This window comes from Desmodus rotundus, chromosome 5, assembly GCF_022682495.2.
Source record: "Desmodus rotundus isolate HL8 chromosome 5, HLdesRot8A.1, whole genome shotgun sequence".
NCBI lineage: Eukaryota > Metazoa > Chordata > Mammalia > Chiroptera > Phyllostomidae > Desmodus > Desmodus rotundus.
In genome coordinates this window covers 84,340,777-84,357,744 of record NC_071391.1, presented here as the reverse complement: position 1 = coordinate 84,357,744, position 16,968 = coordinate 84,340,777, and positions in this window count along the sequence as shown.

The window sequence follows — 16,968 nt, the reverse complement described above, 5'->3', positions numbered from 1 at the left end:
TGGTGTAAGTTAGTACTCTAGTTTCATTTTTTTGCATGTAGCTGTCCAGCTGTCCCAACACCATTTGTTGAAGAGGCTATTTTTACTCTATTTTATGCTTCTTCCCCCTTTGTCAAATATTAATTGACCGTAGAGACTTGGGTTTATTTCTGGGTTTTCTGTTCTGTTCCACCGGTCTATCTGTCTGTTTTCATGCCAGTACCAGGCTGTTTTGATTACAGTGGCCTTGTAATACAATTTGGTACCAAGTATTGTGATCCCTCCTACTATGTTCTTCTTTCTCAAAATTGCTGCAGCTATTCAGGGTCATTTATAGTTCCATGTAAATTTTTGAAGCGTTTGTTCTATAGCTGTGAAATATGTCATGGGTACTCTAATAGGGATTGCATTGAATCTATAAATTGCTTTGGGTGGTATGGCCATTTTGATGATGTTAATTCTTCCAATCCATGAGCTTGGTACGTGCTTCCATTTGTTTGTGTCTTCCTTAATTTCTTTCTTCAGTGTTGTGTAGTTTTCTGAGTACAGGCCTTTTACCTCCTTGTTTAGGTCTGTTCCTAGGTACTTTATTTTTCTTGTTGCTATATCAAATGGGATTTTTTTCCTGATTTCTGATGTTTCATTGTTTGTGTACAAGAATCCCTTTGATTTCTGGATATTGACTTTGTATCCAGCTGTTTTGCCAAATTCATTTATTAGGTCAAGTAGTTTTTTGGTGGAATCTATAGGATTTTCTATGTACACTATCATGTCATCTGCAAACAATGACAGTTTTGTTTCCCCCTTTCCAATCTGGATGCCTTTTATTCCCTTTTCTATCTGATTGCTGTGGATAAAACTTCTATGTTGAATAGAAGTGATGAAAGTGGACAACCTTGTCTTGTTCTTGATCTTAGTGGGAAAGATTTTAGTTTTTGCCCATTGAGTATGATGTTGGCTGTGGGTCTCTCATATATGGCCTTTATTATGTTGAGGAATGCTCCCTCTATTCCCACTTTGCTGAGTGTTTTTATCAGAAATGGGTGCTGTACCTTATCAAATGCTTTTTCCGCATCTATTGATATGATCATGTGATTTTTGTCTTTCTGTTGTTTATGTGATGTATTATGTTTATTGATGTGCAAATATTGTACCATCCTTGCATCCCTGGGTTGAATCCCACTTGGTCATGGTGTATGATCTTTTTAATGTATTGCTGGATGTGGTTTGCCAATATTTGGTTGAGAATTTTAGCATCTATATTCATCAGCGATATTGGCCTGAAGTTTTCTTTCTTTGTTGTGTCTTTATCTGGTTTTGGGATTAGGATGATGTTGGCTTCATAAAATGAGTTTGGGAGTCTCCCATCTTCTTGAATTTTTTGGAATACTCTGTGAAGGATAGGGGTTAGCTCTTCCTTAAGTGTTTTGTAGAATTCTCCCGTGAAACCATCTGGTCCAGGGCTTTTGTGTGTTGGGAGTTTTTTGATGATTGCTTCAATTTCCTCTGCTGTTGTTGGTTTGTTCAGGTTTTCTGCTTCTTCTTCATTCAGTTTTGGAAGATTATATTTTTCTAAAAATGTGTCCATTTCACCTAGGTTTTCACATTTCTTGGCATAGTGTTCTTCGTAGTAATTTCTTACAGTCCTTTGTATTTCTGTGGTATCAGTTGTAGTCTCTCCTCTTTCATTTCTGATTGTGTTTATTTGGGTCCTCTCTCTTTTTTTCTTGATGAGCCTGCTTAAGGGATTGTCGATTTTGTTTATGTTTTCAAAGAACCAGCTCCTGGATTCATTGATCCTTTGAATTGTGCTTTTAAGTCTCTATGTCATTTAACTCTGCTCCGATCTTGGTTATTTCCTTCCTTCTACTTGCTCTGGGCTGTCTTTGTTGTTGTTCCTCGAGTTCTCGTAGGTGTAGGGTTAGGTTGTTTGTTTGAAATGTTTCTATCTTTTTGAGGTAGGCCTGTATTGCTATGAACTTCCCTCTCAGGACTGCCTTTGCTGTGTCCCATAAATTTTGGGTTGTTGTGAGTTCTTTTGTTTCCAGAAACTTTTTGATGTCGTTCCTAATATCATTCTTGACCCATTCATTGTTTAATAGCATGCTATTCAATCTCCATGATTTTGAGTGTTTTGGTTTTTTTTCCTTGGGGTTGGTTTCTAGTTTCAGTCCCTTGTGGTCAGAGAAAATGTTTGATATGATTTCAATTTTCTTGAATTTGTTGAGGCTTGCTTTGTGTCCTATCATGTGGTCTATCTTTGAAAATGTTCCATGTGCATTTGAAAAGAATGTGTATTTCGCTTCTTTGGGATGAAAGGCTCTATATATCAGTTAAGTCCATTTCCTCTAGGGCTTTTTCAATGCCACAATACCTTTGTTGATATTTTGTTTGGAAGATCTGTCCATCTTTGACAGTGGGGTGTTAAAATCCCCTACTATGATTGTGTTGCTGTCAATATCTTTCTTGAAGTCCTCCAAGATTTTCTTTATGTATTTGGGTGCTCCTATGTTGGCTGCATATATATTTACAATGTTTATGTCTTCTTGGTGGATTCTTCCTTTGAGTATTACAAAGTGACCTTCTGGGTCTCTCTTTATGGCCCTTCTTTGGAAGTCTATTTTGTCTGATATGAGTATAACTACCCCTGCTTTTTTTTCCTGTCCGTTTGCTTGGAAAATTTGTTTTCAGCCCTTTACTTTCAGTCTGTGTGGGTGTTTTGTCCTGAGGTGGGTCTCTTGTAGGCAGCATATGTGTGGGTCATGTTTTCTTATCCATTCACCTATTCTATGTCTTTTGATTGGAGCATTTAATCCATTTACATTTAAGGTTATTATTGATAAGTACTTATTCATTGCCATTTTTTCACACCTGTGTTCCTCTCTCTTTCTCTTCCTTTCTTTCCTTAAAGCAGTCCCTTTAGCATCTCTTGCAGAGCTGGTTTGGTGGAGGTGTATTCTTTTAGACTTCTTTTGTCTGGGAAACTCTTTATTTGGCCTTCTATCTTGATTGAGAGCCTTGCTGGGTAAAGTAGCCTTGGTTGCAGGCCTCTGGTTCTCATTACTTGGAATATTTTTTGCCATTCTCTTGTAGCTTGGAGCATTTCCATTGAGAAATCAGTTGCTATCCTTATTGGGGCTCCCTTGTATGTTACTTCTTGTTTCTCCCTTGTTGCCTTTAAGATCCTCTCTTTGTTTTGGTTTTAATTTTGATGTGTGTTGCAGTGGGCCTCTTTGCGTTTCCTCTTGCTTGGGACTCTCTGTGTTTCCTGGATTTGTGTGACTTTTTCTCTCATCAGATTAGGGAAATTTTCCATCATTACTTTTTCAAAGAGGTTTTCTATCCCTTGCTCTTCTTCTCCTTCTGGTATCCCTATTATATGGATATTATTCTGTTTCATGTTGTCCAGCATTTCCCTTAACCCCTCTTCATTCTTTCTGAGCCTCTTTTCCTTTTCTTGCTCTTTCTGGGTGTTTTTTTCTACTTTGTCCTCCAGCTCGCTAATCTGATCCTCTGCTTCATCGAGCCTGCTTTTGATTCCTTCTACTCTGTTCTTCAGTTCAGAAATTGTATTCTTCATTGCCTCTCGGCCCTTGTTGATAGTTTCCGTTTCCTTTTTCATGTTGATATAGTTTGCAGTGAGTTCATTATTGTTTCCCTGTAGTTTCTGGTAATTCTCTGTGAGCTCATTGAGCTTCCTGATAACCATTGCTTTGAACTCAGTATCTGACAGTTGACTTGCCTCTATTTCATTTAGCATTCTCTCTGAGGCTTCCTCCTTTCCTTCCATCTGGGGATTGTTTCTTTGTCTTCCCATTGTTTGTGAGACTCTTCTTGTTAGCCTGTGCTTCTTAAATTGATCTGTTCTGACTCCCTGGGTTTATGGTGTGAACTTCAATGGTGGAATGCCATTGGGATTCAGTGGTGTTGTCTCCTTAATCTCCTGAGCTCGCTGGTCTTAGGCTGTCGTTTATGTTGGCTCTCTGTATGTCTTTGGGTTTTGATTGTTGTTGGGTCTTTCTTTGATGGGTTAACTGAGGGTCACTCCATCCACCATGTTTTGTATTCTGTTGTGCAGGTGTTGACAGGTTGTGTTGAAGCTAATTCTTCCATGTGTACAAGGTTTTGAGGCTTCTCTCTCGCTCTTGTTCAGTTGTTTGTTCTGAGTAACTTTTGCACTATTTAGTTGTACTTCCAGATCCGTCCTGGATTGAGGTTAGTGTGGCTTCCACTCCCTCTTTCACCTTCTTCCGTTGTTATCTGTTGGTGGTTCCTTTGTTGGTGGGTTTCCTCTTCCACCAGGTGTACTGGTGTTCACCACTCCCACCTTGCAGGTTCTCTGGAGTAGCAAAGTGAAATTTGTCTCACTGTCTCAGTTGTTAGGATGACCCCTGTTTGGGTCTAACTCTGGTCTTTTCAGAGCTCCAGGTTTTATTGTCTCACCTGTGGGAAAAGAAGAAGAAGAAAAAAAAGGAAAAGGGAAGGAAGGAAAAAGGAATAGGAAAGGAAAGGAAGGAAGGTAGAAGGAATGAAAAAAAAGATAGGAAAGAAAAGAAGGATTTAAAAAATTTAAAATACAAAAGAAAAGGAAGGAAAAAGGAATAAAAAGGGAAAGGAAGGAAGGAGGAAGGATTAAAAAAAGGAAGAAGGGATTTAAAAAAAGTTAAAAGAAGGCAGGAAGAAGGAATAAAGTAAAGGAAGGAAGGAAGGAGGAATGGAAGAAGGAATAAAAAAAGGACAGAAAGGAAGAAGGAATTAAAAAAAAAAGTCTTCTGCTTGCTTTAAATCAGTCAGGCCAGTCAGGCCGGTTCTGCTGGTCTTCCTGTCTGTGACAGGTGGGGAGTAGCATTGGTTTCACTTTTCTCCCTTCCTGAGCTGCACTCTTCCCTGTTGTCCAGCCTCCAGCGCAGTTCCTCAGTGTCCTGCTCCCCGCCTAGGCCTTTAGTCCCCCAGTTGCCGCTGTCCTTGAGGTGCACCAATTAGGGGCAACTCACATTCTACCTTCTTGCTCTTTGCTGTCCTAGATGCTAGGGACTCTCAGCGCCCCTTCAGGGTAGTTCAGCCCCCTACTGAGTCAAGTCTTTTTGGGACTGCTGTCTCCCCTAGCCCTGCAGCTCCCCTCTGCCTTCCTCCTAGAGAGCGAGTAGGCCTTGCAGGGCTTTGTGCGCAGGGCCTAGATGGGAGATGTTCTGTCCCTGGTGCTTTAGGTGTGGGTACCCGCGGGCAGCCTGGCCGCTGATCTGGGTGTGCACCCACCCGGGGCTTCACGTGTGGGCGTGGGCTACTTATCCTGTGTTCACGGTCCAGGGGCTGAGGGGGTGTGGGCGCAAGAGGCAGTGGCTGCTGCGGAGAATTCTAACAGCCCCTGAGTGCCTCTTTTTTCTCTTTCTTTTCAAGAAATTCCTCCCATTCAACCCCCCCACCCCACCCCCTGCCCAGTCCAAACAAGCACCTGGCATCTCACACAGCCCAGCCTGGCTCCCAAGAATCCCAAGAATCTTGCAGCAGACCCTGTGGCCTGGGCCTGGGGTTTCAGCTGCCCTGGTCCCTGCGCTGGTCCCAGGGACCTTATTGTCCTTAAGCACTCTTCTTACTGTCTGATTTTTCAATGTCCTCTACAATTTTTGGTCTCACATCTTCATATATGCTGGAATACCGTTGGCTGTTCCTCAAAAGATCGGCTAAGTGTTTCACTGGTGCCCAGGGGGAAGTGGACTCCGCTCCCACCTATCTTGCCGCCATCTTCTCTCCCTTTTTGCTTTTTTGATTGGGGGGGTTTTGCTATTTTCTCTTCCAAATCACTGATTCAGTCCTCTGATTTAATTAATCTGTTGATTCTGTCTATTCTTCATTTCAATTATTGTGTTCATTTCTGACTGGTACTTTTTTATGGTTTCTATCTTCACTTTTATGTCTCCCATGTTTTTGTTAAGGTTTTTCACTGAGTTCATCTATTCTAAGGTTGTTCAACACCTTTATAACCAGTGTTTTGAGTTTCCTATCTGGTAGATTGCTTATCTCCATTTCATCTAGCTCTCAAGTTTTTGTCCTGTTCTTTCATTTGGTGACATGTTTCTTTGTTCCCTCATTTTGGCCAACTCTCTGTGTTGTGTTTCTATGTATAGGTAGATCTGCTACACCTCCTGGGTTTGGTGCACTTGCCTTATTGAGTTGGTGTCCTGTGTGGGGCCCAGTGGCATAGTCTCCCTTGGCACCTGAGCAGGGTGCTCTGGAAGTGTCCCTGTGTAGGTTGCATGTGACTTTCTGTTCTATTGAGCCTTGACTGCTGTTGACTTACCAGTGGGAGGGATTGACCCTCAGGCTGACTGGCTCTGAGGGGTATGGTGACTATTAACAGACAAGTTGTTTTATGCAGGGGCGGGCCCTTGGGGGTTGAGGACTTCCTTCAGCTGGGCTCAGCTTGCTGAGTTTGCCATTTGCATGTTTCATTTCCAGGGGTGGTTAGGTGGTGTTCTTCTATAGTCTTAAGCAGGCCACAGGGTGTGTTGATTCTGGGGCCTCTTGAGATCAGCCGTGGTGCAGGCCAAGGTAAGCTGCTGCCTGTGCCTGGTGGAGAGCCACCTGGTAGGAGCTACAATGTGGTCTGCAGACAGTTGCCACCTCTGTTGGGCTTGGAGGCACCTGGGAGAGGCTAAGGTGAAATCCTAGGCCAGGTACCTCTATTGCTGAGCTTGTGGCCACCTAACCAGAGTTACAGAGCCTGTTGAGGTCACACACTGCTTGTCTGAGGTTTGTGCACCTTTGAGAGATTTTAGGAAATTCTACATTGTGACCAGAGACAGGTCATTTGTGTGGAAACTTTGCTGAAAGAAGTTTGGGTCAGGTGCTGGACTTGGGTGATGTGGGGGGTCTCAGGGAATCACCAGAGTAGAATGAATAGTGTTAGCCACGTTAATGGAGATTCAGATTTTTTTTAAAAAGATTCTATTTATTTATTTTCAGAGAGTGGGGAAGGGAGGGAGAAAGGGTGGGAAACCTTGATGTGCGAGAGAAACATCAGTTGCCTCTTGCACATCCTCAACAGGGGACCTGGCTGCAACCCAGGCATGTGCCCTGACTGAAAATTGAACTGGTGGCTTTTTTGGTTTGCAGGCTGGTTGGTGCTCAATCCACTGAGCCACCCCGGCCAGGGTGAGACTCAGATTTGGTGTCTACCTGCACCTGCCAATTGGTTTGGGGGTGGGGCTCAACAAAGAAACAGTGGCATCTGCCAGCCCTTCCATTCCTGGAGTGAGCTGCCCTGACTCCTGCCCCTGCAGCCCTCACCCTAAAGCTAGTCAATTCAGTGCTTCTCTTCCTTGCCCCCGTATATCCCCGACACTGTTCATGCTGCAGCCGCCCCAGTGCTGGAGCTCAGAACAAGTGCGTCCATAAGCAAGTAAGTCTGTGCCCATGTCCTTTAAGGGAAACACCTGAGACTCCATAAGCTGGTTCTCATAGCCAGAAGTTATGGGGACTTCTTGGCATTGGAGTCCTGGGCTAGGGAGCCTGGTGTGGGGCCTTTCTTTAGGGGGAAACTCCACAACCGAGATCTCTCTCCTCTCTTAACTGCTACCTTGTGGGGTTTTTTTGCTTTTGGCTTTCTCTAGCTCCACTGTTTCTGTACTTTATCCAGTGGCAAAGATTTTAAATTGCCGATGTTCCTCTGGCATTTTTGTGCCATGAGACACTGAGTCTGGGCTCTGTAGTCTAATTCTTTACTTGGTGGACATAAGTAATCCATCGGCTCAACTTACTGTGTTAAAACTCTTTGCACCCATTGGAGGTATATGTTATGTTAAGGTTATCCTGGATCTCTATAGAGCTCTGGATTTTATCTATTCCTACTGAAATACGATCTCCTCTTATGGAAGAGGTCAAGGGTGTGATCTTTATGTGCTTTTGAAGAAGATGCCCTCTGGAGGAAGTTTTCAGTACAGCAGGCATGCTTCCTTAGGCCTCAACCCCTGATCCCCCGCACACAGAGAACAATAGTTTTCCCGGCAAGTGTTCTGCCTTAACCCTTTCATTCTTAGCTGTGGTTCAACCCATTGTCATTCTGCTTGCCTAGTTTTTCTTTTATCTATTTAGGAATCATTGAAGAACAAATAAGAAAGAGGAAGACTGGTTTTCTTTTTATTACAGAACTCAGCTGTGGTTAATGTGAAGCTATTTGCCTGTATTCAGTATGTCCTACTATGAGAACTCACAGAAAAAAGAATTGCCTAAAGCAAACAGTTTTTTGAGAACAAGAAAGATGTCTTTCTTAAGAGAGGAATGGGTCATTTTCACAGGTAAATAAAAGATCTGTTTTTGAAAATTCACACAATTTCAGGTAGTATTTTTTTCTCAGCAATTGAGAGAATGGGTAACTAAGGACAGACTGAAATAAATGCATCACAGAACTATTAAACAGAATAGCAGGTTTCTTTTGTTCATAGAAGCTATTCCTGTTGCTTGACAAGTACACACAGTTTGGGGGTGGGATTTCTTACAAGTGACTCCTCACCCCCTCCATCTCCCAGTAGCACAGAAAACTGCATTAGGGTTCTTCTGAGTCTGGTAGACTGTCCCTCGGGACTACCTCTTGTAATGAACAGGGTGAGTCCCATGGCACACAGACGGGCCCACTCCATCCCCTTCTCTGGCCAAGGCAATTGATAGTTGATGATTACGAGGATGCTCATTCTGGTTAGGGGTGACCCATCTGATTGAACTTGTGGAAGTTGGGTCTGGCAGCTCTTTGCTGGGACCTTGAGTTGGCATGGGAGTAGAACCTTATTTCGTTAGGAAGAGCATACAGATTATGGGAGGAAGGGATCTTTAAGAGGCTGGCTCATTTAGTGAAACTGGGCCAACCGGGAGGAACTTCTTTCCAAATTAACAATCAGAACTATACAAATGGCTGAGAGATGAAATTCAAGAAAGGTTCCCCAAGATTTTAGTAAAATGGGAAGTTTTGGTTAAAAGGCAAGACTGCAAACAACTTAAGTCCATAAGGTGACTTGACAATGGTTCCTGCTATTACTGTGAATCCTGAATTGTTGCTGACATGTTCATGGTCTTTTGGCACAGGGGTTTCTCTTTAAAATGGAGATCCTCCAGATGGCACTCTTTCCTCAGGCCTGGGAGCATCTCCAGGCATCTATGCCTGGTGTGTGGAAATGGAAGCCGGGAGCTTGTCCATTTTACCCTAGGCTTCAGTGCTGGCCTTGGTCAGCCTAGGAGGGTCATCCAGACTGTGAATGCATCTGTTCTGTAAGCTACAGCATGTTGCTGAGCAATCACTAGTGAATAGGTCACACGGTATTTTTGTTGATTAATAACGTTGTTAAAGGAGGTGTGGATAATCTCCTTACCATGCTAGTAAATACCTAACTATCGCTTAAGGCAATGATGCCCAGCTTTTTCTGGGCTTTTATTCTATTGTGCATTTGATTTCCCGAGATTCTGTCTATCTTTTGCAAGTTATGGATGGTGTGCATGTGCTCACACACACACCTATGGTGTTTTCTTCATGAGAAAACTGTCCCAGAGTAGTTTGTCCAAGCCCCACTGCTAGGTCGTGTCTCGGATAACTGAAGTGTACGGGAGTGACTTCTTAGCGGAGGAGGCAGCCATAAATGCAGGGAGGGCTAAGGCTATCGGAAATTGCCTCACATACAAAAAGTCTTGGTAAGAAGTAGTCTTCTCAAATTGGGTTTTGGTACCCACATTCTTCCTAATCATAGACCTGATTTTGAACATTTGTTTTGTGATAACTTCCTCCAAAAATACACATTTTGTTGAAGCTTGAAATTTCCTGAAAGCTCCAAAAGTCCAATTTTGAGAAATTTTTCAATTACATGGTTCTGACAGGAATTTCTTTGTCATGAGGAGTTTGGTTTAGAATTTTGTGATGTCACATGATATAACCTTATGTTTCAAAACCAAGTTACTAAACCTCTCCTTAGATTGGGGAGGAGGGCAACAATTCTGATGAGCTATGTATAAGGTCTTCACTCAGAAATCAGGTGCCTGAGATTTCTTGTGTAGTGCAAGAGAGTGGGGTGGGAGTGGGTGGGTCTTAGCTCCTCCAACTATTGAAGAAGACACTATTATCAAGGTCAGAGACACCCACTGCCTCCCTTGTCTCAGCCTTATAAGTAGTTTTTCTGGTGGTTTTCTTTTTTTTAATCCTGGCCCCAGGGCATTTTCTTTCATCGCTTTTATAGAGAGGGGAAGGGTGAGAGAGAAACATTGTTGCTAGAGAAAAGTACCTCTAGGTTGCCTCCAGTACACAACCAGACCAGGGATTAGCGCTCTGACCCAGGACTGTATGTGTCTGGACCCACGGCCTGGACCAGGGATCAACCCACAACCTAGGTACGTGTCCTGACCGGAAATCGAACCCACAACCTTTTGGTTATGGGATGACGCTCCAACCAACTTAGCCACACCAGCCAGGGCAGCCTTCTAAATAGTTTTACAACTCCCTACATTCATCCCACTTACATTTACTGGGTGCCAGGCATGCCTCTGGTCACTGAACAACCAACCCCCTCCACCCAGACAAAAATTCCCTTTCCCTACTGTAATTTAAATTCTAGTGACAAAGACTGTAATAAATTAAGTAAATTAGGTACTATGCTTGAAGATTTTAAGTGCTATGGGAAAAAAATAAACATAAAATAAAAATAAACATAGAGTGGTAAATGTGCACTCTACTGGAGTTCCAGAAATGGGGGAAAGAGGAGTGAGCTGTTGTTCTGAATGGGATGGTCAGGGTATACCTTGAGAAGGTGACTAAGCTATGTAGATATCTGGGCACTGACAACTCTGAGCCAAGACACCAGCCCTTGCACAGCCCTAAGGTGGGAGGAGTGTGCCTGGTGAACTCAAGGAATAGCAGAGAGTAGGAGAAAGGAGGCTAGAGAAGTAACAGGAGAGGAGGGGGCGAGATTGTATAGGGCCATTATATGGATGAAGATGGGTGATGAGTATCTGGCAGAGGTGTCCAACCTGCAGCCTGCAGGCCGCATGTGGCCCAGGATGGCTGTGAATGTGGCCTGACACAAAATCTTAAATTTTCGTAAAACCTTTTGTTTTGTTCATCAGTTTTCATTAGTGTTTGTGTATTTAATGGGTGGCCCAAGACAACTCTTCTTCCAGTGTGGCCCAGAGACGCCAAAAGGTTGGAAACCCCTAACTAGGGCGTTTACCATACTATTCTCTACTTTTATATGTTTCCATTTTTTTAAAGTTTTTTTTTTTGAAGCTACTACAGGTTTTCCTTTTTTAATTCTGAGTCCAATGGGAAACCTTTAGTAGCTTCAAAAAAAAACTTAAAAAAATGTAAACATAGAAGTAGAGAAATTAGTATGGTGAACCCCTAGGCACTCATCACACATGGTCATCAGTTACACAGCCAGTTCCATTTCGTCTGCACCTTCCTCCTCCCCTCCTTGCTACTGCAAACACACATGGGAATGTTGAAGCCAATTCTAGACAGCATATCATTTCGATCTCAGGGCTTATCCTGAGAAACTGAAAAGTTGGTTTTGTTTGTTTGAAGCTTTCTCTTTTTTCATCCTTCTTTCAGCTCTTGTCATCCCCCCTCTCCTTGGCCAGCAAGAGTCCTCTTGCTGCTGGCCTCCCTCCCTCCGTTTCCTCAAATCCAGTTCTCCACTCAGGCTCAACCATTCTGCCCCCACTCCCTGAATACTGGGAATCCAATACAAACACCTCAAATGCAGTTGAGTACAGCTTACTCATGCTACCATGTCCCCTTTGAGTTCTCCTTCCCTTGGCCCCTGCCATTTGCTTCAACTCATCCAATCCCATAGTTTCTGGGTGTTCAGAAGGTGCCCAGAACAGATCTCCTTTTTCTTTTCTTTTTTAAGATTTTATTTTTTTATTTTTAGAGAGGGGAAAGAAAGGGAGGAAGAAAGGGAGAGCAACATCAGTGTGTGAGAAACATTGATTGGTTGCTTCCTGCACAGGAAGCACAACCCAGGCATGTGCCCTGACTAGGAATCGAACCAGCAACCTTTTGCTTTGTGGTACAATGCCCCACCAACTGAGCCACACCAGTCAGGGCGAGACTTTCCTTTTGTAGATTGTTTCAGTACAGCGGATATTTCTGCCCTCTTAGAACCAGATTCTCCTGGGTTCCTTTCACGGAATATCCCAGTAAACATGGTAACTTGGCTCTATTTTGGGGTCCTAATACTGGCTGTTGGTTGGAGTCTGGACTGGCTTGGTTTAAGGCAGGGCGAACCCTTCCCTAAGGACTGTCTGGCGGTGGTAGGAGTAGAGCAGCCCCTGCTTGGCTTCTGTTTCCCACATTCGGACTTTTGAAGTGCTGCTTTAAAAGAGTATTAATTGTTTTCATTTGCACGAAGGCCTCCATTTATGCTTGATTACCATACAATATGATAAAAATTATGCATAACATTAAATATGTCAGATTAACTTTGTTATAAATTCCATTTAATTTCAGTACTAAGCTGTGTTCCTAAATTCATAGTCTTAATAGTTTGCAATATCTGTACCTACATTATTATTACTTAAACCTAAAAAAATTAGGACTTCTTGATCACCAGTCATTTATTTAGTAATCCGTTCTAGTAAAATTAACTTCAATTGTACTGGTCTGACGTAGCAGTAGATCTTTTACCCCTTTTTGAAAATTGGGGTGCTTTCTCATCTCCAGGACCACGTAACATGGTTTGTGATTACATCTGCAGTTTCTTTTACTTTTAAGTCCTGGAGATATTGTTCATCTTCGTCTAGAATTGTGGACTCTTTTCAAACCCAGGTTTTCTTTTTCTATCTTTCCACCTGTCTTATGCTTCATTTTCCTCTCAGCTGTGTTTGTTCACTCCTTTTTAGATTGAAGATAATTCTCCTTAGTACGGAATGTGGAAGCAAAATAGTGTGAGTTCAACTTTCTTTCTCACTTTTTTAACATTACATTGCCAACTCCAAGTATAGCCTCTTTTCATTTCTCTTTCTTTCACTGACCTGCCCCCCAAATCCCCTGAAGTCTTTTCATAAATGTCAGCATGTTATGGACTTTGCTCTCCCTGACACTGTTTTTCACGTCCAGGCCATTCTTATATTTTTGCTTATGAAGGACCCTCTTTGTTTTTGTTGTTTTGTAGCACTCATTGCTGGTTTCCGTGTGCAGTCACGCTCCTGTTCTTTATTGTATCACCGTATTTTATTATATGGTCAGTTTTGAACTGCCCCTCTACTTTCACTTTCATTCACAGAATGATGTCTTTTTTTTTTTTAAAGGCATTTATTTGGGCAAAAAGGAGCTGTAGCCCAGGAGACACAGATTCAGGTAGAAAGCTAAGTTGTGTTCCCTGATGTCTTTCTTTTAAAGTCTGTGGCTATGAGATAATTTCTGGCATTTTTCTGTGCTCTTCAAAATATGCTTTTTCAAAGCTAGGGACTATAGCTGGGCCGAACCATGTCTCCTTGGCCTATCATACAATTTGCAGTTGTTCTCTACTGATATTTCGGGTAACCAGTTCCCCTCTTTGCTTCTTTGACTTTCTGAAAGCAGCGATTATCAAGGCAATTAAAAAGCATACTGGACATTCTGTTTGTTAGCGGAGTGGGAACATTAGCATACTTATGGAGAGCTGAAGTCACCTATCTTGCTGTGTCAATTTCTTGTTCGTTTAGAAAAATAGCAGCTACCTCTTCCACCTGGCTGGGTGGCGCTGCAGTACATGCATGTGGCACTATTTCTAATTATTTTTCTGTTCCTCTTTACCCCAAATGCCTGACATATTAATGTTTATCAACCTGTGAACATTTCACTTGGGGTCCCTGAGAACTCAGTAGAATCTTAACTTTATAGTTTTTGTTTGTCTTTTATGACTTACTGCCAGCAGAGCAGTGAAAAAGGAAAGAGTAGGTCAGTCAGAGGAGAAGCAGACCTATGTGACAACTCTTTTTTTTATAAAGATATGGTCACATCTCATTAAGAAAGTAGTAGTATTCTTCCATGAAGCTAAGATAGTAAACACCTTTTTTGATTTGCACTGAAGTAATTTTGCCTTGGAAGAAAGGGGTTGCTAAGGAGCTCCTAGTCTCAGTTTTATGTTTGTTTGTTTTGGCTTATCTTGGGAAAGAGTAGTAGGCAATGTGAGTGAATACATGGGGATGAAAAGAGAAGGGAAGAATGAATGAAAGGGATTTAATTATGATCCTTACAGGGGTGTCCAGCCTGTGGCCCACGAGCTGTGTGCAGCCCAGGGTGGCTGTGAATGCCACCCAACACAAAATTGTAAATTTACTTAAAACATTATGAGACTTTTTGTGATCAGATGTCACAGTGTATTTAATGTGTGGCCCAAGACAGCTCTTCTTCCAGTGTGACACAGATACGCCAAAAGGTTGGGCACCCCTGCTTAATGTAGACTAGCTGGGCTTTGGTAAGCGCCAGGGGGAAGAGGCAGGGCTGGAGGCTGAAGTTCCAGTGTGGGCTGTGGGATCACGTTGACTTGGGCTGCATACGCAAGCGTACATTGACCTAGCTCTGTGACCTTGGACAAGTTACTCATTCTCTCTCAGGCTCTGAATCTTCATTTGTAAGATGGGGATAATGTGATTGACGTCCTGGAGCTGCTAAGAAGATGAAATAGATCATCTGTAGACAACACACAGCACAGGGCCTGACTCGGAGACACGTGAACTCCAGTGTTCAGCACTTTGCACTCGGTGCACGCAGTTTAGAGTCCGATTGTGTAGGTAGTTTTCCAGCTAAACTGAAATTCTTTGAGGGCAGGCATGGTGTCCAATGATGTTTTTCTTTATATGGAGCTGGACAGAGTAAGCTTCATAAATAATTGGTTGATTTGAGGTTAGCCCCACACAATATGTGGCAATGTGGCCCAAATAAAGAAAATGGGGCACCTTTGTGGTATGAGCTGGAGTGTCCTGGTAAGAAACCCATGAGGCCTCTGACATGGGAAGGATTTGATTTCGGGTCCCAGGAGAACCGCTTTCCTTCGGTATATGTGGTTGTTTGTATTTATGTAGGTCTACAAAAGCCTGTTTGTTCAGAATTTATACCACCTGGAGGCACAAATTACCTTCAGTTCTTGTTATCAGGATTTTTTAGCAGTAACTGAAGCCCTAATAATGTCGCTGAAACACAGCCAAATTCTGCAAGGCTTCTGAACCAGTAAAGATCAAACCGTCCCAGTGCACTTGGAGTTTAGCATATTTGATTTATGTTCCGATTCTTGAAAGTCAGTCTTCAGCTTTGATAGGGTAACTTTTAAACAGAGTTGACAGTTAACCAAAACAGCCAATTTTAAAATAATTCTGGTCAAATACGTCTTTATATGACCTTATTTTTATTATTGGAAGTAGATTTCCATTTGATTTCATTGTGATGATTATTATTTTAGAGCAGAGTTGGGAGAGTTTAAGCAACAAGCAATTTTTTTTTTTAACCAGGCACCAAAAAAGAGAAAGGTGCAATATTTTCTCAGAGTTTACATAGCTGTCTCCAGGAGGGAGAATGAGAGTGAAGAGGTAAGAGGCAGGCCTGGGGCTGTTGAATGAATTTTCCTTGCCTGGCCTGAGTCTGGCAGGAGAAACAAGAGGGACTTCTGAGTATAAACCTGAAATCTTCAGTGAGATAGGGAACAAGCATGTGTGTGAGAAATTCAAGGGCAGAACTGAGAAGGGAAGCATTCATCCTAATGTTCACAGAATCCCATGGAGGGTGTGGTAATGTCAGGCTAATATCACCTTGTAGTTATTTTACAAAGTGACTCCTTATCATCAGTATTTGGTGGTAGGCGGTCAGAACTTACATTGGTGACTATGCCTAGTTGCTGCAGGGCCATGTGCATCCTGGATATGAAGAAACCAAAGCTGTATGTTTTCACATTTAATCCTGAAAACACTCCTTGGAGGAGGACATTGTCTCTATTTCACAGATGAGGAATCAAGGCACAGAGAGGTTAAGTGTTTTGCCCTAGGACACACAGTGGACAATACAAAGTCAGGGCCCCTACCCAGGTTTGTTTGATTCTGAAGTTTTTCTGCCTCTCATATGTCTCCAGATGTATCAGTTGGCCAGGGCTACCAAAACAAAGCACTAGAAACTGGGTCGCTTGAACAAATGTATCGTCTCACAGGCTCATGACTAGAAATCCAAAATCAAGGTGTTAGATTCAGTACCTTCCAACGGGCTGTGAGGAAAGAAGCTGCCCCAGGCCTTTCTCCTTGACTTATAGAGAGCCATCTTCTCTCTGTCTCTATGTCATCTTCCCTCTGTGTGTGTTTCTCTGTCCAAATTCCCCCCTTTTATAGGACACGGGTCATCTTGAGTAAGGGTTCATCTTAATGAGCTTCTTTTCACTTGATTACTTGTGTAATGACCCTGTCTCCAAATAAGGTCACAGTCTGAGACTGGAGTTAGGACTGTAACATGTAAATTGGGGGTGGGGGTATACAATTCAACCTATAATATCAGATAGATCTCCTACAGGTCACACACTAGCAGCTGTGCTTTAGACACTGTTTTTGTAGTGACAGATTTTTCCTATTGCCCCTTGCTGTCTTCATCCATTTTACTTAATCTGTTAACTAACAGCCATGAATATGGTCTCTTTCCAGGTGGGCCTGCTCACTGGAGTGAGCTTCAGGTCAATAAAGCATTCAGTGGGTTCTGAGTTAATTAGCCAAGTTACTGTGACAGCTGCTTTGTAACTGGTTCACAGACCTGCAGAACAGAGAGGAGAGGAGAGGAGAGGAGACCAGCAGAGCTCATTGTGGATTCTGGACATCCCTGATGCAGCCCCAGGCCCTGGGAACTTTGCTCCTGTTCTGGCAGCAAAAGTGAAGCGGCATTTGGGATTTTCTACCCTGAATGTGCCATTTAAAATGGAGTGGGAACCAGAATAAAAGTCAATGCCCTGTGCTTTCGTTCCCCTCCTTCCTCATCTTGCCACATATTAAGCCAGATCTCTCCCA